This window comes from Rhinoraja longicauda, chromosome 22 (assembly GCF_053455715.1).
Source record: "Rhinoraja longicauda isolate Sanriku21f chromosome 22, sRhiLon1.1, whole genome shotgun sequence".
NCBI lineage: Eukaryota > Metazoa > Chordata > Chondrichthyes > Rajiformes > Arhynchobatidae > Rhinoraja > Rhinoraja longicauda.
The window spans coordinates 13410181-13437079 of record NC_135974.1 but is presented as its reverse complement, the minus strand read 5'-3'; the positions used below and the strand labels follow the sequence as shown (position 1 = coordinate 13437079).

General features: G+C 47.4%; 1 protein-coding gene across 5 annotated transcripts in view; it reads left to right on the top strand.

Annotated features, from left to right (window-relative positions):
• The window catches only part of zhx3b (zinc fingers and homeoboxes 3b), a 72455-nt gene that overhangs the window by 26212 nt on the left and 19344 nt on the right, over positions 1-26899 (top strand). Inside the window, exon 1 of one of the 5 annotated variants that reach the window (XM_078418753.1) lies at positions 18582-18682. The exons of the other annotated variants lie outside the window; for them this stretch is intronic. The gene's annotated coding sequence lies outside the window, so the exon portion shown is untranslated. Of the gene's footprint in view, positions 1-18581; positions 18683-26899 lie in introns of those variants that run through there. 5 annotated transcript variants of the gene reach the window in all.

Genomic DNA, 26899 nt, shown 5'->3' with positions numbered 1-26899 from the left:
ATTCAATAGGCAGTATAAGAAAATAACTGCAGATGCTGGTACAAATCGAAGGTATTTATTCACAAAATGCTGGAGTAACTCAGCAGGTCAGGCAGCATCTCAGGAGAGAAGGAATGGGTGACGTTTCGGGTCGAGACCCTTCTTCAGACTGTCAATGATTCAATGGTAATTTATTGGCATAGGTGTGAAGTGCTAACACAGTGAAATCCTTTATCTTACACACAGCCCATATCATCAACCTCCCAATTACACTATTCCTACACTAATCTAATCCAACTTTATTCTCTCCATACTATCAAAAATTTCCCCGCAGATTCTACGCACTTGGCAATTTATAGCGGGCCACTTAACCCACCAATGTTTACTGAACAATTTATTGTAATAGGGCAGATAATAAGAGTTAACGATTTCCTTGAAACAAAACTGCAGGAAGTTGACCATTAAAGCCTGATAAGTCAAAAGTAGTGATTTGAGATAAAGATAACTCGACGTCAGCCTGCATTGTGTGTTCTCCGTGCTCTGTGCAGAGAGGGCAGCACGGTGACGCAGCGGTAGAGATGCTGCCTTACATCACCAGAGTCCCGGGTTCGATCCCGGCTACAAGTCTTGTCTGTACGGAGTTTTTATGTTCTCCCTGTGCCTGTGTGGGTTTTCTCCGGGTGCTCCAGTTTCCTCCCACACTCCAAAGACGTACAGGTTTGTAGGTTAATTGGTTTCTGCAAATTATAAATTGTCCATAGTGAGTCGGATTGTACGAGTGTAACGATGATCGCTGGTCGGTGTGGGCCGAAGGGCCTGTTTCCACATTGTATCTCTAATGTCTAAAGATGGGTGAAAGGGATAGTGAATTCCCTGGAATTTACTCAGTGATGATTGAAAATGTGCTGGTGTATTTGTGCCCACAGGATGCCCATTGCCATTGGTAAAACACTTCAAGATGTGAAAAGTAGGTTGATTGGATTTGGACTGCAGTCTCATTTTTGTGGTAGGACATTGATCATTCAGAAGAAGGGGCCATTTTGGGTAGATCTGTTTTGCGTTAGTAAGCCCATATTGAACTGACTGCTCCATTGTAATCTATTTTTCTCTGTGCACTCAAAAGATTGCAAAATCATGGTGTGTCTGTGCAGAGAAACAAATAATATTAGAATAGTCCACTGTGGTCTGGCACATGGGTAACCTTTCATGTTCAGATAAACCTAGAGGGACTGAAGTGCCACGGTTTGTTCTGGGGATTGACCCATTCGAGAGGGGCTCTCTTTTTCACCTCTTCCTCCACTCAACCCCCTTCTGCACAGCTCCACGTCACTCTGGGAGTAAAGTACCGCTGTAATCCTGCAAATGGAAGCATTGTTTTGTGTTGGAGTCTGGTACAGATCTGGGTTCTTCGGCCCAACTCGTCCATGCCAGCCAAGATGCCCCACCTATGATAGTCCCTTTTGCCTGTGATTGATCCCTACACCTACACGGTGGCGCAGCGGTAGAGTTGCTGCCTTACAGCGAATGCAGCACCGGAGACTCAGGTTCGATCCTGACTACGGGTGCTGTCTGTACGGAGTTTGTACGTTCTCCCCGTGACCTGCGTGGGTTTTCTCCGTGATCTTCGGTTTCCTCCCACACTCCAAAGACGTACAGGTTTGTAGGTTAATTGGCAGGGCAAATGTAAAAATTGTCCCTAGTGGGTGTTGGATAGTGTTAATGTGCGGGGATCGTTGGGCGGCGCGGACCTGGTGGGCCGAAGGGCCTGTTTCTGCGCTGTATCTCTAAAAAAATCCCCAAAAAACCCTCCAAACATTTCCCATCCAAGTTACTGCCCAAACCTCCTTTGAATGTTGTCAGTGTACCTGTCTCAACCACTGTCCATGTCAGCTCGTTCCACCTCTGTGCAAAAGGTTGCCCCTCAGGTTCCGACTAAATCTTTCCCCTTCTCACCTTAAAACGATGCCCTCCAGTCCCTAATCCATCAACCACGAGGATAGACTTTGTGCGTTCATACTCTCCATTCCCCTCATGACGTTATACATCGCTATAAGATCACCGCTCAGCCTTCTGCGCTCAAAGTCCAAGCCTATCCAACCTCTCCCTTTAGCTCCGGCCCTAGAGTCAACATTTTCATAAATCTTCTCTGCACTCGTTCTAGATTAATGGCATCTTTCCTTTTGCAGGGTGAACACAAGACTTACCACTGTCTTCTACAGCTGTAACATAATATCCTGACTTCAATACTCAATGCCCTTACTGGATTTGGGCCACTTTGAGGTAGAGAGAAATTGCCCTGTGAGTAACTGAGGGTTTTGCAGAAAGCCCAGTTCAACCATCACCCCTTCATCTGCAAATCTCCAGTCGTTCCTGACCTGGCAATTCCTGAGTTAAAAGTCTGTCACCCATGATTTCAAAGCCCTACGCTGCCTTTCTTCTCTTGATCTCCTCGGCTTCTTCCCGCTTCACTACTACAGCTGGTTTTATTTATACAGTGTATGAGGAACTTCAAAGCAGCTTTAACAACAAAGGTTTGACCCAGAGCGCAGGAATGGAGGAGGTTAGGACAATGAATCCTTTGTGATCTCTGTCGTCCATTAACTCTGTCCTCTTAGATCCATGCAACACCAAACAAGCCCTTTGGCCCAACTTGTCCATACCGATCAAGATGTCACATCTCAACTAGTCTCATGTTCCTGCATTTGGCCCATACCCCTCTGAACCTTGGGTCTGAAGAAGGGTTCCAACCCAAAACGCCATCTGTCCTTTTTCTCCAGGGATGCTGTCTGACCCGTTGAGTTACTCCAGCACTCTGTGTCTCTCTTCGGTATAAACTAGCATCTGCAGTTCCTTCCTATACACTGCTTTGGGTTGATCCTTAAAAACTACTTTACCTACTGTTGATCTATGCGTTCATTGGTCCAAGTTTGGTTTGATAGTTCATTTGCCAATATGACATTTTGCCACAATAAGCAAACTAAACAAACAGAAGCTGTTGCTGTGTTTAAAAAGAATAATACATGGGTATCTTTTGAAGTTTGGCCATTCCATATGGCAACCCATTGTCTTTAATTTAATGTGAGTTGGGCAAACTGGTTTTGACTACGGTAACATAAGAATGAGTCTGAGAAGAAACACATTGGTGTCGATATTTAATTTGGTTTATTGTCACGTGTTTTTCTTTTGTGACTGCTGAAATTTCATTCGGTGTTGTGCCGAATGACAATAAAGTGTTGTTATGTTATGTTATGTTTCAAGGTACAGCGTTTTGTTGGGTGGTATCCAGTTAGTGGAAAGACTAGACATGATTACAATCGAGCCGTCCACAGTGTACAGTTACATGATAAAGGGAATAACGTTTAGTGCAAGGTAAAGTCCGATCAAATATAGTCCAAGGGTCTCCAGCGAGGTAGATAGTAGCTCAGGACTTCTCACTAGTTGTTGATAGGATAATTCAGTTGCTTGATAACAGCTGGGAAGAAACTGTCCCTGAATCTGGAGGTATTCACACTTCTGCACCTCTTGCCTGATGGGTGAGGGGAGAAAAGGGAGTGACCGGGGTGAGACTCGTCTTTGATTATGCTGGTGGCCTTGCCAAGGTGGCATGAAGTGTTGATGGAGTCGGTGAAAGGGAGGTTGATTTGTGTAATGGCCTGGGCTGTGTCCACAATTCTCTGCAATTTCTTGTGGTCTTGGATGGAGTTGTTCCTACACCATGCTCCGATACCTCCCAATTTATTTCGACTAGTGGGAGAGTCTTGGACCAGAGAACAATCTCTCAGCATAAAAGGGCGTACCCTTACAATGGAGATGAGGAGGAATTTCTTTAACCAGAGGGTGGTGAATCTGTGGAATTCATTGCCACTGACGGCTGTGGAGGCTAAGACTGCATAATTTTAAAGCGGAGATTATGGGGAGAAGACAGGAGAATGGGATTGAGGGGGAAAAATAGATCAGCCAAGATCGAATGACAGAGCAGACCTGATGGGTTGAATGGCCTAATTCTGCTCTGATATCCTAAGATATGGCAGTGAAGGCAGATTGACAAATTCCTTCAAGCCAGATCTGATTCCTTTTCTGGCATGCCAGCTAATTATCTTTCATAAATCAGGCACCATATAACATTAACCAGAACCCAGCAGACAACACTGGCCAAATTTGGTTACATAAAGGAATTGGATTAAAAAAATGTGAGATTTTAGTACTTTGTTTATCCATCTCCCGGTGGATGAGACGATATGGAGTGTGTGTATAGTGATGCATGTGGAATTGTTCAAAGGTTCAAATGGGTCTTCTCCCATCTGCCAGTATGCTGGGGCGGGGGAGATCACTAAATCCCAGAGGACCTTCTGCTCAGCAATGCTGTACGCCGTTCTTCCTCTCCTGCCTTGTTCTTTGCAAAATTGTTAACTTTGGCAGCAATTCCAATTGTTGAAAGACCCAGACTCCATCTGTGAGTGGTTAAACGCATATTCCAGCAAGAAAACTAATTTGATTTGAGAGCAAAAGTGATTTGGACCCTATCCTATTTGGCAGACTCACAAGGCAGTAAACTGACCAAAAACCATTTCTCTGCTGCAGTCGACTTGAACAGAATTTCAGCCTACAAAGACAAGAAATCTGATATAAAAAACGAAAATTGACATATTGAATAGAAATATTTCAGGTGAATCGTATTGTCAAGATCTATGATGGCTGTGGAGGCCAAGTCAATGGGTATTTTTAGGACGGAGATTGACAGATTCTTGATTAGCAAGAGTGCCAAGGGTTATAGGGAGAAGGCAGGAGAATGGGGTTGAGAGGGAAAGATAAATCAGCCATGATTGAATGGCGGAGTGGACTCGATGTGTCAAATGCTATTCTACCCCCTTCCCTGTGCCCTACCTTGACATGCACCCAGTTCTCCCGTCCCCCTTCCGTTCCACCTACATTCCTTCCTCTGACTTCACTATATGCTCTCCTTCTATCCTTATCTCACACATTTGGTCTGTTCACCTCTGGCCTTTGTCCACCCATCTGCCTATCAACACCCCCCCCCCCCATCACAGACCCCTCGCCCGTATCTACCTATCACTCGCCAGGCTTTGTCTTGCTCTTCCAGTTTACTCCCCCACCACTACAATCGAAGAAGAGTCCCGATCTGAAACGTCGCTTGTCCATGTTCTCCAGAGATGCTGTCTGACCCGTTGAGTTGCTCCAGCACTTTGTGCCTTTTTTTTGTAAACCAGCATCTGCATTTCCTTGTTTCTCCATGAAGATTTTATTTGTTTCTAAACTGATGGTCATGTAAACCCTTTAGTAGCATTGCCCAAAGAGGGGACCAGAGGCATGTTTAGTGAAATTCAATGAGAACTCAATAGTGTATTGTTGTGGATCTTTTAGCTGAATCAACTAATAATTCTCAGCATTTTCTTTCCTCTTTGTTCTGTGACATTTGTTGTTGTTTCAGTTTCACTTACTGTGCCAATGGTGCCGGGCACAGTTTTCCGTGGTTAGGATGCTCCAACTATTAAGGGCGTAGATAAATAGGGTAGACAGTCAGATCCTTTCTCCCAGGATGGGGAAAAAAATCAAATACTGGAGGGCATAGCTTTACGGTGAGAGGGGCAAAGTTTAAAGGAGATGTGCAGGGCAAGTTTTTTTTAAAGACAGGGTGGTTAGACATTTGGTTAGGCATATGGATATGCAGGGAATGGAGGGATATAGGTTACGTGCAGGTACGTAAGTGATGGTCTTGGCATCATGTTCGGCACAGACCATTGAGGGCCAAAGAGCCTTGATCTTGTGCTTTGTTGTTCTCCTGCATCCGAACTCCGAACACCCAGAGCGCCCCCTAGGGCACGGGAGGTGTGCTCGCAGCCCGCTCACCGGCACCATCCTCTCCTCCGTCCACCACTGCCGCCATCTTGAAGAGATCTGGAAGATCTGAAGAAGGGTCCCGACCCGAAACATCACCTAGCTGTTGTGATATTGTAGGGACTACTTTATTGTATCACAAGGACTACTTTGTTTGCCTGTGTAGTGATGTGTATATAAGGTAATGATGTGATTAGGTGGCCACTCTGGATCCAGGCGGCCTTGGAATAAACAGCCTGGAGGTAAGCTCCACCATGATAACTTTGTAAACACGTGTACTCGTGGTCCGTCCAGAGTCTCACCAAAGGTATTACAGATACCGGACCACGAAGTACAACACTAGCCACGTCATCCACCTATCCAGATTAATGGGGAGGCCATTTAAAACTGAGGTGAGAAGAAACTTTTTCACCCAGAGAGTTGTGAATTTGTGGAATTCTCTGCCGCAGAAGGCAGTGGAGGCCAATTCACTGGATGAATTTAAAAGAGAGTTAGATAGAGCTCTAGGGGGCTAGTGGAATCAAGGGATATGGGGAGAAGGCAGGCACGGGTTACTGATTGCAGATGATCAGCCATGATCACAATGAATGGCGGTGCTGGCTCGACGGGCCAAATAGCCTCCTCCTGCATCTATTTTCTATGTTTCTATGTTTCTCCAGAGATGCTGCCTGACCCGCTGAGTTTACTCCAACACTTTGTGTCTATCTTTGGTATAAACCAGCATCGGCAGTTCTTTTTTTCTACATTTTGGAAGATATTCTCGTTTCCTGCCCAAACTGGGCAGTGGCCAGTGGGTTGTCAGAGAGTGGGTGCCACATGGTAGCACAGGCGACACGGTAGCAAGGATGGCCACGGTGGCGCAACAGTCGATTTGCTGCCTTACAGCGCTTGCAGCGTCGGAGACCCGGGTTCGTTCCCGGCTACGGGTGCTGTCTGTACGTTTTCTCCGAGATCTTCGGTTGCCTCCCACACTCCAAAGACGTACAGGTATGTAGGTTAATTGGCTTGGTGTATGTGTAAATTGTCCCTAATGTTTGTAGGATGGTGTTGGTGTGCGGGGATCGCTGGACGGCACGGACTCGGTGGGCCGAAGGGCCTGTTTCCGCGCTGTATCTCTAAAAGTTAAAAAAAACGTAAAACTACCAGTCATCACTTAGTTACTGACTATGAGTAAACTGGGCAGTAATCCGTTGGAGAACGTTGACCTGAAACGTTAACTGTCTCTCAGTCCCCATAGGAGCTGCCCAGCATGTCGAGCATTTCCAGCACTTGTTTTCATTTTAACATCTGCGGTTAAAAAAAATTGTTAATTAACTGGATTTTCACTAATTAGCTAGAATGATCTTGGCCTGTATTTTGAGAGCGGGACATACCCGGGCAATTTTCCAAGTTGTCTGGTAGAAGCCAGTATTGTAATTGTACTCTAAAAGCTTGGCTGGTATCTCAGCTAGCTGTGGAGACTGCCTGGCTGTTGCCTGGTCCCACACCTTTGCTGTCTCTAGTAATCTCAGCCGTTTGCAGGACTCGGGAGTTTACAGTCCTGTTGTGGGTATTATGGGATTAGTGTACTGGGCAGAAGGGTCGGCATAGAGATGATGGGCCAAAAGGCCTGTCTCAGTGCTGTACAACTGGATGGCTCTGCGACATGTTGTTTGAATGGAATTGGCTGAAGGTTGACTTCTCTGATGAATGGGGATCTCTGGTCATAATTAATCATCCTTTAGACGTTAGACTTTACTTTAGACTTTAGAAATACGGCGCAGAAACAGGCCCTTTGGCTCACCGAGCCCGCGCCGACCAGAGATCACCCCGTACACTCGCACTATCCTACACAATAGCGATAGTTTACAATTTCCTGAAGCCAATTGACTTACAAGCCTGCACGTCTATGGAGGAAACCGGAACACTTGGAGAAAACCCACAGGGTCATGGGGAGAACGTACAAACTCCTTACAGACAGCACCCATAGTCACGATCGAACCTGGGTCTCGGGCTCTACTCCTGCGCCACCGTGCTGCCCACTCAGCACTTAGGCTGAATGGAGTTGTGAGAGCTTCAGCTCAATGATGGACCTTTCCATCTTTGGAGGATGGAGCTGTTTCCTGGTTACCGCGTTCTGCTGTGTTGCCTTGATTGGTATGGGTGTCAAAAGTAAGGGAGAAGGCAGGAGAATTGGGTTGAGAGGGAAAGATAGAATGGTGGAGTAGACTTGATTGGCTGAATGGCCTAATTCTGCTCCTATGACTTATGAACCTATGTCCCCACTAGGGTTGCCAATTGTCCCATATGAGCCGCGATAAATTGGGCTAAATTGGTTTTCCCCATACGTTGACTGCCCTTGTCCCGTATTAGGCCCAGGGGGTGTTGCAGGCCCAGACTGTAGGCCCGGATACTGTAGGCCCACAAACTGTAGGCCCGGGGGCCGCTGTAGGCCCAGAGGCCCGGGCGCCGCCTAACGGAGGTTGCATAGCAACCCGCCTCCCCGCCCGGGAGGCCGCCATTGGTAGAGCGGGAGCATGTGGCTGCTGACTGGGTGATGTCACGTGGGGCGCGGGGCAGTGACATCACCTTTTGGCCCTACCGGAGGACCCGAAAGCTCGGCGGACGGCGGAACCAGGAGATAGCCGCTGGAGACATCAGACGCAAGGAGCAAGGGCTGGTAGGAGGGTGATCCTGGGTACTGCCTCCACCGCCTTCAAGGTCGGCTGCAGGGGACACAAAGATGACCGGGCGAGGAGAGGGACATCGGTTCACGGGCCCATCCGGTCGAAGGCAACGGAGGAGGCCCTGCAGGAGCCTGGGGCTTGCCTGGATCAGGAACTGCTCCAGATGTTGTCAAGCTGGAAAGGGTGCATAGAAGATGTGCAAGGATGTTGCCAGGACTCGAGGGCCTGAGCTATATGTAGGGAGAGGTTGAGCAGGTTAGGACTTAATTCCTTGGAACGCAGGAGGATGAGGGGCGATCTTATAGAGGTGTACAAAATCATGAGAGGAATAGATCGGGTAAACGTATAGTCTTTTGCTCAGAATTAAGGAATCGAGAACCAGAGGACATGGGTTTAAAGTGCAGGGGGGAAGATTTAATAGGAACCTGAGGGGTAGCTTTTTTACAGAAAGGGCGGTGGGTGTATTGAACAAACTGCCGGAGGAGGTAGTTGAGGCTGGTACTATCGCAACGTTTAAGAAACATTTGGACAGGTACATGGATAGGACAGGTTTAGAGGTATTTGAGCCAAACGTGGGCAGGTGGGACTAGTGTAGACGGGGCATGTTGGCCAGTGTGGGCAGGTTGGGCCGAAGGGAACTATTTTCATGGTGTATGACTCTATGACTCTTGTTGGGACCGGTGTAGATGATGCATCTCGGCCAGCATGGTCAAGTTGGTCCTTCTACAGTTGTACCGGGCCCTGGTGAGACCGCACCTGGAGTACTGTGTGCAGTTTTGGTCTCCAAATTTGAGGAAGGATATTCTTGCTATTGAGGGCGTGCAGCGTAGGTTCACTAGGTTAATTCCCGGAATGGCGGGACTGTCGTATGTTGAAAGGCTGGAGCAATTAGGCTTGTATGCACTGGAATTTAGAAGGATGAGGGGGGATCTTATTGAAACATACAAGATAATTAGGGGATTGGACACATTAGAGGCAGGAAACATGTTCCCAATGTTGGGGGAGTCCAGAACAAGGGGCCACAGTTTTAGAATAAGGGGTAGGCCATTTAGAACGGAGATGAGGAAGAACTTTTTCAGTCAGAGAGTGGTGAAGGTGTGGAATTCTCTGCCTCAGAAGGCAGTGGAGGCCAGTTCGTTGGATGCTTTCAAGAGAGAGCTGGATAGAGCTCTTAAGGATAGCGGAGTGAGGGGGTATGGGGAGAAGGCAAGAATGGGGTACTGATTGAGAGTGATCAGCCATGATCGCATTGAATGGCGGTGCTGGCTCGAAGGGCTGAATGGCCTACTCCTGCACCTATTGTCTATTGTCTATTGTCTAGAAGGGCCTGTTTCTGTGCCGTATGACTCCATGACTCTACCAGATGTCAAAGGGGGGAGAGAGAGAGAGAGATTGGTGGATTTTCTTGCTATTTCCTGGGTTTTTTTTAACATTCATTTGAAAGTATTCTCAGCTCTGAGTCCACAGACTTTAAAGTCAAGTGCCACTTGATATAATGCGATTTGGACTGCGCTGAGAAAGTGTTAGCTTGTTAGAGTTGCTTCCTCGGATGGAGCCCATCTGTTTTGTCAGGTGCACCTACAACTTCCCATGGCAGAAGTACAGGCGAGTTAGCTCTGGTGCCCTGGCTGACATCAAGCTCTCAATTGGGGGAACTCGTACAAAACGCAAACGTGCAGTTGCTGGAAATCTTCAACAAGAACAGGAAATGCTGAAAATACTTAGCAGAGAGGTCAGCACCTGTGGGGAGAGAAGTGGAGCGAACATTTCAAGATGAAGACTTTTTAACAACTGGGAATTACTAGAGATAGCAGAAAATTTGTATATTTTGAGAGAAATATGGCACCATGGTAGAGCTGCTGCCTTATAGCGCCAGGTTCGATCCTGACTACGGGTGCTGTTTGTGCGGAGTTTGTACGTACTCCCTGCGATCGCATGGGTTTTCTCCGGGTGCTCCGGTTTGTTCCCGTACAGGTTTGTAAGTTAATTGGCTTCTGTTATTTGTAAATTATTCCTAGTGTGTGTAGGATAGTGTGTGTGGTGATCGATGTTCGGCACGGACTCAGTGGGCTGAAGGGCCTCTGTTACCACTCTGTATCTCTAAACTAAACAAAATTAAACGAGAGTCATGCATCATGGGAACGGGCCCTTCATCCCAATGCATCCATGCTGACTGAGATGCTTTGAGATCTGCTACTCTAAAGTAAATAAAGGGATGTGTAAGATGGAACTGCAGACTCGGGTCTGAAGAAAGGTCTCGACACGAAACGTCACCCATTCCTTCTCTCCAGAAATGCTGCCTGTCCTGCTGAGTTACTCCAACACATTGTGTCTACCTAAGGTAAGGGATGGGTGAGTGAAGGGTTGTAAGATAGAACATAAAGGAAGGTCTAAGGTGGAAGTTCAGGAGCAGCTGAATGATGTAAATGGAGGCGGGCAGCTGAAATACAGTGAGAGATTCTTGTAGGAAAAAGGAGCTGCAGATGCTGGTTTACACAGGAAGACACAAAGAACTGGAGTAACCCAGCGGGTCAGGCAGCATTTCTGGAGAACATGGATCGGTGACGTTTCAGGTTGGGGCTCTTCATCGGATTGATTGGGAGGGAAGGAGGGAAGAAAGCTGGAAGAGAGGAGAGGCAGCACAAAACATGGCAGGTAATAGGTGGACACGGGCGAAGAGGGGTTTCTGATAGGCAGATGGTTGGAATAAAGGCCAGAGTTGCCTTGGTCATTTTCATGTTGATATTCAATTTGTTTCAGATATTCACCATGAAAAATGGCCCTTCGGCCCACCAAGTCCACGCTCATGAAAATGACCAAGGCAACTCTGGCCTTTATTCCACCCATCTGCCTATCAGAAACCCCTCTTCGCCCGTGTCCACCCATTCACACTAGTTCTATGTTATCCCACTTTCGCATCCATCCCCTACTTGCTCGGGGCGTTTTACAGATGGCCAATAAACCTACAAAGCCTCACGTCTTTGGGAGGATGTGGGAGCAAACTGGAGCACCCTGAGGAAACCCGCGTGGTCACAGAGAGCACCCAAGGTCGGAATCGAACCTGGGTTTCTGGCGCTGTGAGGCAGCGACTCTACCAGTTGCACCACTGTGACGCCCGCGATCCTAGATAATATAAAATGCACCAAACGACGCAGAGAAAACAGCGTGCTCATGATCAGTTTAGTTTAATTTATTATTGTCACGTGCAGTGGAAAGTTGTTTTTGTTGCGTGCTATCCAGTCAGTGGAAAGACTATACATGATTACAGTCAAGCCGTCCACTGTGTACAGATACAGGATAAAGGGAATAACGTTTATTGCTTATGATGCATTACAATAGAGATGGCATTCCTTCGGTACTTCATAAGCTGTAGAGCATCTGTTAGGGGCTGTTCTGTTACCTACAGTCAGTGATGGTCCTTGGTGTGGTCTCAGTGTGCAAAGGCAAGGCACTGAGACGTGTTTGCAGAGCTGGTGTACTTCCTCATCGAGGGGGCAGTCCTACTTCCTATTTTTAGCTTTTGCCCTTCAATTTCCACAGTGCAATTGTAGATTTATAAAATAAGTTCCAATACGCAATGTGTGAACTGGAGAGGACTCTCTCCTGAGCTACTATCTCCCCGTGGACTATCTTCGATTGGACTGTACTGGGCTTTATCTTGCACTAAACGTTATTCACGTTGTTCCCCTTATCGTGTAACTGTACAGTGTGTGTGGCTCGATTGTAAACATGTATTGTCTTTCTGCTGACTGGTTAGCACGCCACAAAAGCTTTTCACTGTTGTTCAGAGCACGTGACAATAAACTCAACTCAACTTCAATTGACAATAAGGGGGCGACACAGTGGCGCAGCAGTAGCGTTGCTGCCTTACAGTGCCAGAGACCCGAGAGCTGTCAGTGTGGTGTTTGGACCAAAGATAATAGAGCAGAGCAAGATAGACCACTCGACCCTAAAAACTGTAGTATGTCACGGCGCCATTTTAGTAGGCAGAAACTTGCAGAAACATTTAAAAAGAAAAATAACAAAAATCTGTGAATTGATAGATGAGATATATTCTGCATTTTTATGGTGTCATCACGCATACTGTTCCCCCAAAACACTGATTACACTACGAGAGGCATAGCGAACGGCGGATTTTGCTTACAAAAATGGCTCCTTTGCGTACTACACTTCAGTATAGGCAATTTCGACTGAGTGGTTCATCTTGCTCCTCTAGTATCTTTGGTTTGAACGTTCCCCCTGTGACCGCGTGGGGTTTGTCCCGATGCTCTGGTTTCCTCCCACATTCCAAAAATGTACAGGTTTGTAGGTTAATTGGCTTTGGTAAGTTGTAAAATTGTCCCTAGTGTGTAGGATAGTGCTCGTGCCCACCAAGATGCAGCACACAATGTCCCTGTGGCTATTTAACTCTGCAATTCCTCCACCTTCTGTCATGGGGTAGACTGACTCCCCCCCCCCCCAAACACAATCTTTGCACATCCCCAATCCTGGACTTCACACGAGTCACTTTAATTTCATGTTTCAAGAGTCTTGCAGACCAATTTCCCTCCTGGGATTAATAAAGTTTGTATCGTATACGGGGTGATTGCTGGTCGGCGAGGACTCGATGGGCCGAAGGGCCTGTTTCTGTGCTGTATCTCTAAAGTCTAAAGTTTAAAGACTGCCTCCATGACTCAGTGCAAATGTAAAACTGCACAGACCACTAGATCCTGGGTTCATTTCCGTTTTTGAGGTGGCTGATAACAGCTGGAGCGCCAACAATTAGTCGCAAGAGTGCCTGAGCCTCAAAGTTATAATTGGCTAGTGTGTCCTCTGATCGCTATCAGGAGGTTTGCTGTACATTTGCCCATCTGTCAGCGCAGGCATTGTGATTAGAATAAAGCTGCATGCAGTGCTGGCTCCCTCAGGTTTCCACGCGCTTCTACCTATCACAGAGGTTGCACATACATGAGCAGACCCGGACATCATATCTTGTGCTTTTAATCTAGTAGTGGCGCAGTGGTAGATTGGTAGAGTTGCTGCTATCACAGCGCCAGAGATCCAGGTTCGCTCCTGACTACGGGTGCTGTCTGTAAGGAGTTTGTACGTTCTCCCTGTGACCATGTGGTTTTCTTCGGGTGCTCTGGTTTCCTCCCGCACTCCAAAGACCTACAGATTTTCAGATTAATTGACTTCGGTAAAATTGTAAATTCTAAGTGTGTAGGATAGTGCTAGTGTACGGGGTGATCACTGGTCGGTGCGGACTTGGTGGGCCGATAGGCCTGTTTCCGTTCTGCATCTCTAAAATCTAAAGTCTAATCTGGCTACAAATTCCTACTTTCATCCAAAGGCAGAAGGAGGCTCAAATTTGCAGATAAAAAATATTTAGGTTTAGGGTTATTATTGTCACGTGTACTGAGGTGCAGTGAATAGCTTTGTTTGTGTGCTATGCAATCAGATCAGATTATGCCACACATGAATACAATCAAGTCAAACTCAAGTACATTAGGTAGAGCAAAGGGGAAGATACAGAGTGCAGAATATAGTCCTCAGCATTGTGGCGCGGAAGTTCCATAGACAAAGTCCAATGTCCGCAAAGGGGTAGAGGTGATTCGGGCAGTACCGTGGTTTATGGACGGCCTTCCTATTTCTTATACGTTTTTATGCAACTTTAGTTTCTGCATATCCCACCCCTTAACCTCTGCTTCTCTCTTGGTACGTCCTGTTATGTTGTTTTGTTTTGGGAGAGCCCGTTAAAATTCCACTGGCATTTTTCTTTTTTGGGGAGAGAGAGTGAAGTTTGCATTGTGAACGGAAGCATGTGGGTCTGTGGTCAGTGCTGTTCGCAGTGGCGTGGGAATCGGTGTCTCACCATTGCTTCCAACTGCATCCTCTCTCTGGAAAGGGTCTTTGTGTGTCAGTGGGGGAGGGAGGGAGCGCTTGACGCTTCTTACAACGAAGAGAGCAGTGGGGCAGTTCCACCCGGGAGATAGACACAAAGTGCTGGCGTAACTCAGAGGGTCAGGCAGCATCTCTGGAGAAAAAGGATAGGTGACATTTCGGGGTCGGGACCCTTCTTCAGACTGAACGTAGGGGGTGGGAGGCAGGGGAACTGGAACTTGCACCCTTTCGACTATAAGTTATCGCTGTTTCCAAGGGTTTGCAAGTTTCTTGCAAGGTCGCTGTTGGGTTGATTCCTGCGGTGTTTTCAATCCTATGTTTTAAACACAAACTCTCGGTGCCCCTGATAAATTATGAAAGGTCTTCTCAAAAGGTTTCTTTGACGGGCTACAATTCTTGGTCAATAATGCAGGCTCTAATTTATATTTGCCAGAATGTTTCAGGATAACAATTAACAGACAAACATCAGAGATAGACCCAAAATGCTGGAGTAACTCCGCAAGGGCCAGGCAGCATCTCTGTAGAGAAAGGATGGGTAACGTTTCGGCTTAGGAACCTTCTTCCAGCACTTGTGTCTATCTTTAGTATAAACCAGCATCTGCAGTTCCTTGTTTCTACATCTAGACTTTAGAGATACAGTGCAGAAACAGACCCTTCGGCCCATCGAGTCCGCACCAGCCAGTGATCACCCCAAACACTAACACTATCCTGCACTCTGGGGATAACTTACAATTGTACCAAAGCCAATTAACTCACAAACTTGTACATCTTTGGAGTGTGGGAGGACACCGGAACACCCGGAGAAAAACCACGTGGTCACAGGGAGAACGTACAAACTCCGTACAGACAGCGCCCATAGCCAGGATCTAGCCCGAGTGTCTGGCGCTGTAAAGGCGCAACTCTACCTCTGTGCCACCCTCAGTACTTGAGTTTGACGATTGTATTCATGCATCGTATTATCTGATCTGATTGAATAGCATGCAAAACAAAGCTTTTCACTGTACCTCGGCACTTGTGGCAATATTAAACCTAAACTTAAATGCCAACTTCAACTGAGGAGATCACTGCCAAGGAGTCCCATTCAGAGCATTAATTTTTTTTAAAATTATGTAAAATAAAAGTTTGTTTAAACCAAGTGACTCGTTTACAGCAGATATAAAAGGCAAGGGAATGTACATGGTTCCTGACATTAAATGCCCATGAGATATGCCGGGTGGTGATGTTTTAATGACCTCCCAAGTCGAGGTTGTTTACCGCAGGCAGCCATTTTAAATTGGCTTTTCTTCCTGCAGGGAGACAAAACGGATGAAAGGCAACTTCAATCCAACACTCTAGAACCAGGAAGCCAACCTAAGCCACATAAATCAGGCCTGGAAGAATAATGTGTGGTTTTCTGAAACGGGAAACTAGTTTCCTTTTTCCTGTCAGATTCTAAAAGACAAAAACCCTGATTTGAGCAAAAGTGAGGGTGGTTGAAGTTCCAGTTTCTCTTTTATATTTTAGTTTTATTTCCTTCCTAGCACCTCATCCTCTCCCCCCACCTCCTTTTATACAAATAACTTTCCCCTCCTTCCTTGAGTATGTTCCTGCCTACTGGGCCCCGTTTCCATGGCTACTGTGGGCATGGTGGCGTGCCTAGAAGCTGATTGCCAGTGGGCTAATCAAATGGGGGAGGGGAGCTGGCTAGTGTGGGAAGTGCCAGGTAGCCATCACAGTCTAAGCATTGGACAATCTCCCAGAACCTCTTGTGCACATAGCCTTGAATATCACAAAGGATGAAGCAACCAGAACTGTTCTTTTTGTCATCTGCACCTTTCTTCATTGTGCACATAAGTCCACAAAGCTTCCACCAGGGACTTGCTTCTGCCACTGTATTCAGTTAGAAACATAGAACATTGAACAGTGCAGCATTAGACCAGGCCCTTCGGCCCACAATGTCTGTGCCGAACATGATGTCAAGACCATCTCTGACCTGCCTGCAGATAATCCATTTCCCTCCATTCCCTGCGTATCCATTTGCCTATCCAGAAGCCTCTTAACCGCCACCTTTGTATCTGCCTCACTCACCATCCCTAGCACAACATTGTAGGCACTCATTTAAGGTTGCCAACTGTCCCATATTAGCCGGGACATCCCGTTTATTGGGCTAAATTGGTTTGTCCCGTACGGGACCGCCCTTGACCCGGTATTAGGCCCGGGGGGCGCTGTAGGCCCGGATACTGTAGGCCCGGGGGCCGCAGTAGGCCCGGACAGTGTAGAGCCGGGGACCTGGGCGCTGCCTAACGGCAACCCGCCTCCCGGCCTGGGCGGCCACCATTGGTGGATCAGGAACACGTGGCGGCTGGCTGGGTGAGGTCACGTGGGGCGCGTTTTTGTCCCTTATTTGTGAGTAAAAAGTTGGCAATCCTACACTCATCACACGCTGAAAGAAGTTGTCCCGCACATCTTCTTGAAACTTGCCCCTCTCACTTTAAAGCTGTGCCCTCTAGTAGTTGAATTTTCCATCCTGGGAAAAATGGTTCTGACTGTCTGCCCTATCCGTGCCTTTCATAATTTTATATACTTCTATCAAGACTTCCTGCAACCTCTGGCGTTCCAGAGAAAACAATTCAAGACTTTCCAACTGCATCCTATAGCTAATACCCCCTAAACCAGACACCATTTTGGTAAACCTCCTCTGGATATGTTTGGGGTGTGTGGGAGTGAATGAAAAGGCCAGCACTGGGGTGGGTAGAAGCAGATCCCCTTGTTTGAGCGGGGAGGGCAGGTGTGGTGGGGTGGAGAGGAGGGGGTCACTCTATATTGGAGATACAAGGAACCGCAGGCGCTGATTTCCAAAAGAAGACACTAAGTGCAGGAGTAACTCAGCGACCCAGACAGCATCTTTGGAGAACATGGAACACGTTTCGAGTTAGGATCATTCTTCAGACTGATAATGGTGGGGTAGAGAAAGCTGGAAGAGAGATGGGGGCAGGACAAAGCCTGGCTAGGTGATTGCTGGATACAGGTGAGACGAAGGGGAGTGGGGGAAGGTTTGTTACACAGTTCCTAAACTGTCCACTTTCTTCCCAGCTGCTATGCGGTAACTGAAGAGTCCTCTCACCAGCTAGATAGAGTGCGGTCCTGACCTCCCATCTACCTCACTGGAGTCCTTTGAACTGTCAGCCATTATCAGACTTCAATGTTATATCTGAATGTTGTACCCTTTATCCTTTATCTGTGCATTGTGACTGGCTTGATTGTAATCATGTGCAGTCTTTTCGTTGACTGGATAGCACACAAACAAAAGCTTTCCACTGTACCTCGGCACACGCAACAAGAACAAAGACTTTGCTTTAGGCCGTGGAGATACAGTGTGGAAACAGGCCCTTCGGCCCGCGCCGACCAGCGATCACCCCATACACTAGCACTATCCTACACAGTAGGGACAATTTACAATGTACTGAAGCCTATTAACCTATAAACCTGCATGTCTTTGTGCAGTGTGGGAGGAAACCGGAGCACCCAGAGGAAACGCACGTGGTCACAGGAAGAATGTATAAACTCCGCTCATGTAGTCATGGGTCTCTGGCGCTCTAAGGCAGCAACTCTACCCCTGCCCCTCCCCCCGCCCCCTCGCTCTCGCCCTCTCCCTCTCTCCCTCCCCCTCTCTCTCCGTATTCCTCTCTCCCCTCCCCCTCTCTCTTTCTCCCTCTCCCTCCCTTTCTCCCTCCCCCTCCCCCACCCTCTCGCTCTCTCTCCCCCTTTCCCTCTCTCCCTCCCCCTCTCTCTCTGTCTTCCTCTCTCCCCTTTCCCTCTCTCTTCCCCTCTCCCTTTCTCCCTCTCCCTCCCCCTCCCTTGACTGGGTGACAGATCAGTAGAGCCATGAATTCCAGTTGATTTTCCTCATCTGGGATTGCAGATCACCAGTGTGGGAATTGCTTGGTCTTTCTGCTTAAAAAGTGGAATTTTTGACTGACTCTTGCTACTTTCAGGGATGCAAACACACGTTTGCGTTTTTTTTTTGTGTGGCTCCTTTGCTCTTAATTTACTTTTCTTATCGCTTCATTTCCACTGTACAAAACCAGTTTCAAACCCGCTGAAGCAGCTATGATAAGCCTGAGGGAGATTGTTGTTGACCTTTGTTACCATGTTGTGATGTCATGAAACTTGCTGTTAGCTCCAGTCATTGTGGAGTAGCGGCAGATTTGCTGTTTGCTGTGTTATCGTCTCTACATCATCTCCTACGTTACGATACGATACGATGAAACTTTATTCATCCCCGGAGGGAAATTAGTCTGCTGACAGTCACAACACACAAGGTACACGAAAACTTGAAATGAAAAGGGAAAGCAAAAAGAGGCGGGACTTCTACCGCTGCACCATTGTGTCGCCCAAATGTACTGATGTACATTAATTCTGGCCATAGTATATACCTTGCCCTTCTGCTGGAAGATGGAATTTATATTTAATGCACAGAGCCTTAACTGGAAATAACATTGATAGAAACCCACACTCCAAAGACGTACAGGTTTGTAGGTTAATTGGCTTCGGTAAAATTGTAAATTGTCCCTAGTCGGAGGATAGTGTTAGAGGGTGGGGATCACTGGTCAGCGCGGGCACTGTGGGCCGAAGGGCCTGTTTTTGTTCTGTATCTCTAAACTAAACTAATTAGGACGTGCGATTGAAGTGGAGTGATTAAATCAGCGATTTAAAAAAGGCCAGAATTAGATTAGATTAGATTAGAATGTCCACATCAGAGGTTTATAGAGCCAAGAGGAGATTTCAGAGAGAGGGAAACATGAGGGACAAAGATGGAGTAGGGGAGTCAAAACAAGAGGGCAAAAGTTTAAGATGAGGCGGGAAAGATTTAAAGAGTAACTGAGAGGCAAGTGTTCACACAGTGTGCGGTGGGTTTGTGGAATAAACCGCCAGGTGAAGCCGTAGATGCAGATGGAGTCATGGTGTCAGACAGCATGGAAACTGGCCCTTTGGCCCAACTTGCCCACACTGACCAACATGTCCCATCTACTCTAGTCCCACCTGCCTGTGTTTGCCCCATCTATATACTAAAACTCTCGTTTGTTTGTTTGTTAGTTTGTTCCTGAACTACAGCCAAAACGGTACATGATAGCGCGACAATTTTAGGTCCACCTTACTCACCATCGACCCTTTGGTGCTAATGGAAGAAGTTTCATTGAAATCGGTGTTAAATTTTTCTGTTATTTACATTTTAAAGTTTATATCTATCTCCGAGGGAGGGAGGGGGGGAGGGAGGGAGGTGGAGAGGAGGGGGAGGGGAAGGGGGAAGCGACGGGGGAGGGGGAGGGGAGGGAGAGGAGAGGAGGGGAGGGGGAGAGGGGAGGAGGAAGGGGGAGGAGGGGAGAAGAGGATGCTGCACCAATGCAGGAGAGGTTTGGGCCCAACGGGTCCACTTAGCCTAGTATTCCTCTAAACCTGTCCTATCCATGTCTAAATGTTTCTTAAACATTGTGATAGTACCTGCCTCAACTACCTCCTCTGGCTGCTCGTTCCATAAACCCACCACCCTTTCTGTAAAAAAGTTACCCCTCAGGTTGCTATTAAATCTTTCCTCCCTCACCCTAAAAACGATGTCATCTGGGCAAGAGACACTGTGCGTTTACCTGATCTATTCCTCTCATGATTTTGTACATCTCTATAAGATCACCCCTCATCCTCCTGTGCTCCAAGGAATAAAGTTCATCAACCATTCCTCAGCCCACCTGCCCAACCGATCAAGATCCTCCCGCAATTTTTGACAGCCATCTTCACTGTCTACAATACCACCCACTTTTTGTTGTCATCTGCAGTCTTGCTAATCATGCCATGTACGTTCTCATTCAAATCAGACCAGATACAATTGAGAATTTGGAAAAGAGATTTGGGCAGCTACATGGAGAGGAAGGGTTAAGATGGAGAAGCAAGGAACTGCGGATGTTGATTTATACCCAGGATAGACACAAAATGCTGGAGTAATTCAGCGGGTCAGGCAGCATCTCTGGAGAAAAAGGATGTTTTGGGTCGGGACCCTTCTTCAGTCTGAGTTTTAGGTTCACAGGGAGTTAAATGAGAGAAGGCCTCCTGGAAAGGATTTGAATAGTTAAGCAAATTCGTCTAACACTGTGCAACTGTCTGAAGTCAGTCAACTGTGCACGGATCAGAGAGCAAGCCATAACGATGTGTTCAAGAGAGAGTTAGACACAGCTCTTAGGGCTAATGGAATCAAGGGATATTGGGAGAAACCAGGAATAGGGTACTAATTTTGGATGATCAGCCATTGATCATATTGAATGGCGGTGCTGGCTCAAAGGGCCAAATGGCCTACTCCTGCACCTATTTTCTATGTTTCCATGATCAGCCCTATACTTAGTAGAGCTGCTGCCTCACAATCCAGTGAGCTGCGGTGCTGTCTATGTGGAGTTTGCATGTCCTCCATTTTTTTGTCAGAAACCTCGAACCCATATCGACGACAAGGGTGGCCCACTGGCGCAGTGGTAGAGTTGTAGCCTTACAGCACCAGGGACCTGGGTTTGATCCTGACTGCGGGTGCTGTTTGTACGTTGTTCCTATGACTACATGGGTTTTCCCCGGGTGCTCCGGTTTCCTCCCACATTCAAAAGACGTGCAGGTTTTTGGGTTAATTGGCTTCTGTAAGTTACCCCCTAGTGTGTAGCTGGTCGGTGCAGAATCGATGGGCCGAAAGGCCTGTTTCCACATTGTATCTCTAAACTAAACTAGATGAAACATCAAGCACGCTACCCACAGACTTCCCTTTATTACGGCCTTCAAAATTTTAAATCTATATTCGTGTACAGGCCTCCTTTAATGATTCCACACCTGGCCTCGATTCATCGGTGCCTTTCCAAACGTGCGCTTCACACGTGTGCTCTCGTTTCCCCCCTCACCTAAAGATGCATCGGTTTTGTAGGTTAATTGGTTACGGTAAATTCCCCCCCCAGTGTGTGAGTGAGTGTTGGAATCTGGGAGGGGGGAGGGGATTGATGGGAGAGTGGGGAGAATCAAATCGTGTAAGTATAAGGTTAGTGAACAAGGACACAAGGACTAACTCTATGGGTGGAGTAAAACTCATTGTGTCAGCAGTATCTCTGGAGAATATGTTTAGGTAACATGCACCCACCTCACCAACCCCCCTCCCACCGTGCTGCACCCGGACTTACTCCTCGTCTCCCCTCCACCCATCTCCCCCATTCCTTCTTCTGGCTTCACAATTTGCAACACTTCAATCCTTCTGTCTCTCACCTTCTGCTTTTATCTCTGGCGTTTGTTCCAACCATCTGCCTATCAAAACACACCCTCACCTTTCCACCTATTACCTGCCATTTCTTCCCCCCCCCCCCCCCCCTCCCCAACAATCAGTCTGAAGAAGGGTCTCGATCCGAAACGTCACCATTCCTTCTCTTCAGAGATGCTGCCTGTCCCGCTGAGTTACTCCAGCTTTTTGTGTCTATCTTCGGTTTAAACCAGCATCTGCAGTTCCTTCTTACACAGTCTGAAGAAGGATCCTGACCCGAAACGTCACCAATCCATGTTCTCCAGAGATGCTGCCTGACATGTTGAGTTAGTTTAGGTTAGTTTCATTTATTATTGTAACATGCTGAGATACAGTGCAAAGCTTTTGTTTGTGTGCTATCCAGTCAAAGAAAAGGTTATACGTGAATACAATCAAGGCATCCACAGTGCAATGATAAAGATAAAGATAAAGGATAAAAGATAAAAATAAAGGGTAAAGGATTACTCTAGCACTTTATATCCTTTTGTTAAACCAGCATCTGCAGTTCCTTGCTTCTAGTGAAAATATCTGCTTGATGGTCAGCATGGACCTAATGGGCTGAATGGCCTCTTTCCGTACAATATAATTCTATTACTATGATGTTTAGTTTAGTTTAGAGATACAGTGTGGAAACAGGACCTTCAGCCCACCAAATCCACGCCGACCAACGATTACCTGTACACTAATTATATGCCCTACACACTAGGGGCAATTTACAGAAGCCAATTAACCTACAAACCTAGACGTCTTTGGGATGTGGGAGGAAACTGGAGCACCCGGAGAAAACCCATGGGGTTACAGGGAGAATGTGCAAACTCCATACAGACTGCGCCTGAGGTCAGAGGATCATGCCTGGGTCTCTAGTGCAGTGAGGCGGTAACTCTACCGCTGTGCCTTTCTGAGTTTGGATTGAGATTTGAACCCACTACCTTCAAGTCCGAGTGTTATCAATGAGGCAAGACCTGTGATATGATATAGAAGATATGGACGAGGGCTTTTTTTTGATGATGTCGCTGCGATTAAAATTCCCATTCACTCGTGTTCGAATTCCCACAAAATGTGTTGCCAGATTAAGGCTTTCCCCCACCTCAGTGCATCTATCTACACAGCAGCGATGCATGATTTAACCGTGGGCCATTAATCACAAGCCTGACTTGTGACTCAACTACAAAGTTAAACCATCTAATGAATGAGCCAGCCAGCACAGGGATGAAAGAGGGGGAAAGATAGGCTGTTGCAAGCCTAATGAACCATCGCACCAGATTTGGGAATGTTCCTTTTGTGGAATAGGTGACTTGAAATCGATCCGTGAGAATTTTTTTGGCGCCGAGATGAGGTAGCCAAGCAACATCACGACAGAGATGTGAGGTCACAAAACGTCACTGACCAGGTCAAGGTGGCCAACCAGGCTTAGGATCTACAAAGAACAGTCATGACTTGCAATGGAGAGAGGCCCTTGTAGAGGCGAGTCAGTCACCTGATTTTAACGTGGGAGGCAAAACTGAGGTAAAAATGCTTAACTTACAGAAATTACATGGGAAATGGGGTTACAAGCAAAATGTTGTTTATTAATTTCAGAAACTACTTATCTGGGGAAGTGCCAAGAAAAGGGGTAGCTGGTTCATTTCTATCAGTTTAGAGATACAGCGCGGAAACAGGCCCTTGAGTCCACCGGGTCAGCGCCGACCAGTGGTCCCTGCACGCTAGCACTATCCTACACCCACGAGGGACAATTTTTACATTTACCAAGCCAATTAACCAACAAACCTGCACGTCTTTGGAGTGTGAGAGAAAACCGAAGATCTCGAAGAAAACCCACGCAGGTCACAGGGAGAACGTACAAACTCCGTACAGACAGCGCCCATAGTCGGGATCGATCCTGGGTCTCTAGCGCTGCATTCGCTGTAAGCCAGCAACTCTACCACTGCGCCACCGTGCTCTCTCAGGAGAGAGCAAGCTTTTTGTTTTTGCCTTAGAGCTACAGTGTGGAAACAGCACCTTCGGCGCACCGTGTCCACGCCGGCCTTCGATCACCTGTACACTAGTTCTATGTCCCACACACTGGGGACCATTTACAGAACCCAATTAACCTACAGACCTATACATCTTTGCATTGTGCGAGGAAACCCATGCATCACGGGGAGAACGTACAAACTCCGTACAGACAGCTCCCATGGTCAGGGTCTGGCACTGTAAGGCAACAACTGTACTGCTGCGCCACTATGCCTGACAGATGAGATTCTTACTTACAGCAGTGTAGCAGGCCTGGAAACGCAATACATACACATTATATATAGCAGACAAAGCCATGCAATGAAATTATTGTGGTTATTAATTTATCAAATAGATTTGTCTTGTTTAATTTAGTTTAGAGATGTAGTGTGGAAACAAGCCCTTCGGCTTGAGTCCATGCCGCCAATGAATCCCTCTCATGAAAACTATCCAACGCACACTAGGGCCGATGTACAATTTTACCATGCCTGTTAACTTACAAACCTGTACGTCTTTGGAATATGGGAGGAAACCAGAGCACCTGGGGAAAACCCACCTAGGTCACGGGGAGAACGTACAATTCCCGTTCAGTCAGCACCCATAGTCAGGATCGAACCTGGGTCTCTGGCGCTGTGAGGCAGCAACTCTACCACTGTGACGCCCATATTTGTTTATTATATATTTGTGTTTATTGCATTTACAGGCCTGTTATGCTGCTGCAAGTACGAATTTCAGTGTCCCGGTACATATGACAATTACATGCTCTTGCCTCAAAAAGGCAGCCAGCATCATCAAGGGCCATTTTATTAATACTGGTTAATACACCCTTGGTTCCAGAGCCTTGCCATATTATTTGTTTTGCCAGACCAACAGAGATCACGGCCTTGTAGAGGAGGGGTGGGGGGTTGCTGAGATACTGAGCTGCAAAGTCGGCCGTGGAGCTCGGCTATGGGAACAGATCAGCCGACTCTGGTCAGGCCGGAGTTCCAGAGTCCCAGCCACAGGGGGCAAATTCGACCCGCCGATTGGCCGCGGAAGTCCCGATGAGGTCAAGAGCAGCCACCTCACCCTAGGTTCCACATTTAGGGGGGGACTTCTGGGGGGGATTTCAAGTGCGTGATTGCAATTTTGGCCGGGTTAAAGGGGCACTGGATTACCAGTTGCCGGGGAATCGGCAGTGGGCCTGTACCGGCATTGGGAATATGTAAGTGATGTTTATACGACCTCAATGACTATTAGCTGGAGAGTTTTCACTCGGGGCTTACCGGTTTTGTTTGGTGACGTCCGTACAGTCCACCCTTTCCCAGGGAGGAAATATCAAAGACTAGAGGCAAAGTTTAAAGGAGATGTGGCAGCGCAAGTCTTTAGAGAGTGGTGGGTGCCTGTAGCATGCTGCCAGGGGTGGTGGTGGAGACATATACTATTGTGGCAATTAAGAGGCTTTTAGTTAGCTACGAAGGGAATGGAAGGATATGGATCACGCACAGCCAAGGGAGGATAGGGTAGTACAGTGGTGCAGCGGTAGAGTTGCTGTCTTACAGCACCAGAGACCCGGGTTCGATCCTGACTACGAGTGCTGTCTGCACGGAGTTTGTACGTTATCCCCGTGTCCTGCGTGGGTTTTCTCCAAGATTTTCGGTTTCCTTCCACACTCCAAAGACGTACAGGTTTGTAGGTTAATTGGCTTTGTATAAATGTAAATTGACCCTAGTGTGTGTGGGATAGTGTAAATGTGCGGGGATCGCTGGTCGAAGCGGACTTGGCACGCCGAAGGGCCTGTTTCCGCGCTGTATCTCTAAACTAAAGTGATTCGTTAGTTTAACTTGGTATCATGTTCAGCACGGACATTGTGGGCCAAAGGGCCTGCTCCCGTGTTGTGCTGTTCCATGTTGCTTGTTTGCTTATTCTATTGTACACGGCTCACCAAGGACGTTTAAATCTTCCACTTGGCAAGGGGGGGAGATGCTGGCAGCGTAGAACAGAATGTTTTCCACAGTTGTCATCAACCACTCCCAGGTCGTGTGGAACAGGTCAGAAAACGGATAAATCTTTCTCTCTACTTTGGTCCAAAATTGTGGCCTTTGCACCAGGCTCCAACTGCACAAACTCTCAGCCAAACTTTAGACTTTACAGAGATACAGAGTCCACCCCTCGGTTCACTGAGTCTACGCCGCACCAGTGATCACCCTGTACATTAGCACTATCCTACACACTCGGGTCAATTCACAATTTACAGAAACCAATCAACCTGCAAACCCACATGTCTTTGAAATGCGGGAGAAAACAGGAGAAAAGCCACACGGTCACAAGGAAAACGTTCAAACTCCGTACAGACAGCACCCGTAGTCAGGATCGAACCTGGGTCCCCAGCACTCTAAGGCAGCAACTCTACCGCTGCGCCATTGTGATGCTTTGTAGGGAAGAAGCTCCTCCTGAACCTGGATGTTCCAGTTTTCAGGCTCCTGTACCTTCTTCCCGATGGCAGGAGTGAAATGGCCAGGGTGATGTGGGCCTCTGACGATGCTGGCTACCTTTTTGACGCAGCGGCACCCATGTTTGTTGACCAAACCTGTGACCTGATCGAAATCCCAAGTACTCGCATTGGAATTCTGAGGCGTGGTTTTTTGCTGTGATTATGCAGGCTCACGAGTCAATATGTGTGGAGAGGAACTGCAGATGCTGGTGTTGACGGAAGACACACACAAAGTGCTGGCACAACTCAGCGGGTCAGGCAGCATCTCGGGTGAAAAAGGATGAGTGCCGCAGAGAAGGGCCCCAGACTGAAATGTCACACACTCCTTTTCGCCAGAAATGGAGCCTGACCCGCTGAGTTACTCCAGCAATTTGTGTCTACCTTCAATGGAAGGGAGGTTGGTTTGCGTGATGGCGACCAAGCTTCTAACCTAACATCTCCAACTTATTCACGGAAAGGTTTATTAAGTCCATTGCATCTCTGCCAGCTTCTACTAGAAAAATTCTGCAAGTCCCATTCTCCTGCTCTTTCCCCAAGCGCCTGTAAATTCTTCCCGCTCAGGTGTGCTTTCCATTTCTCTTCTAAAATCTCCAGCTGATTCTCTTTCCACCATCCATGTGGGTAACCAGTTCCAGAGCAGCAAAGTGGCACAACAGTAGACCTGCTGCCTCACAACGCCCGAGACCCAGGTTCGATCCCCACCTCGGGTGATGTCTGTGTGTGAAGTTTATACATTCTCCCTGTGACGGCGTGGGTTTCCTC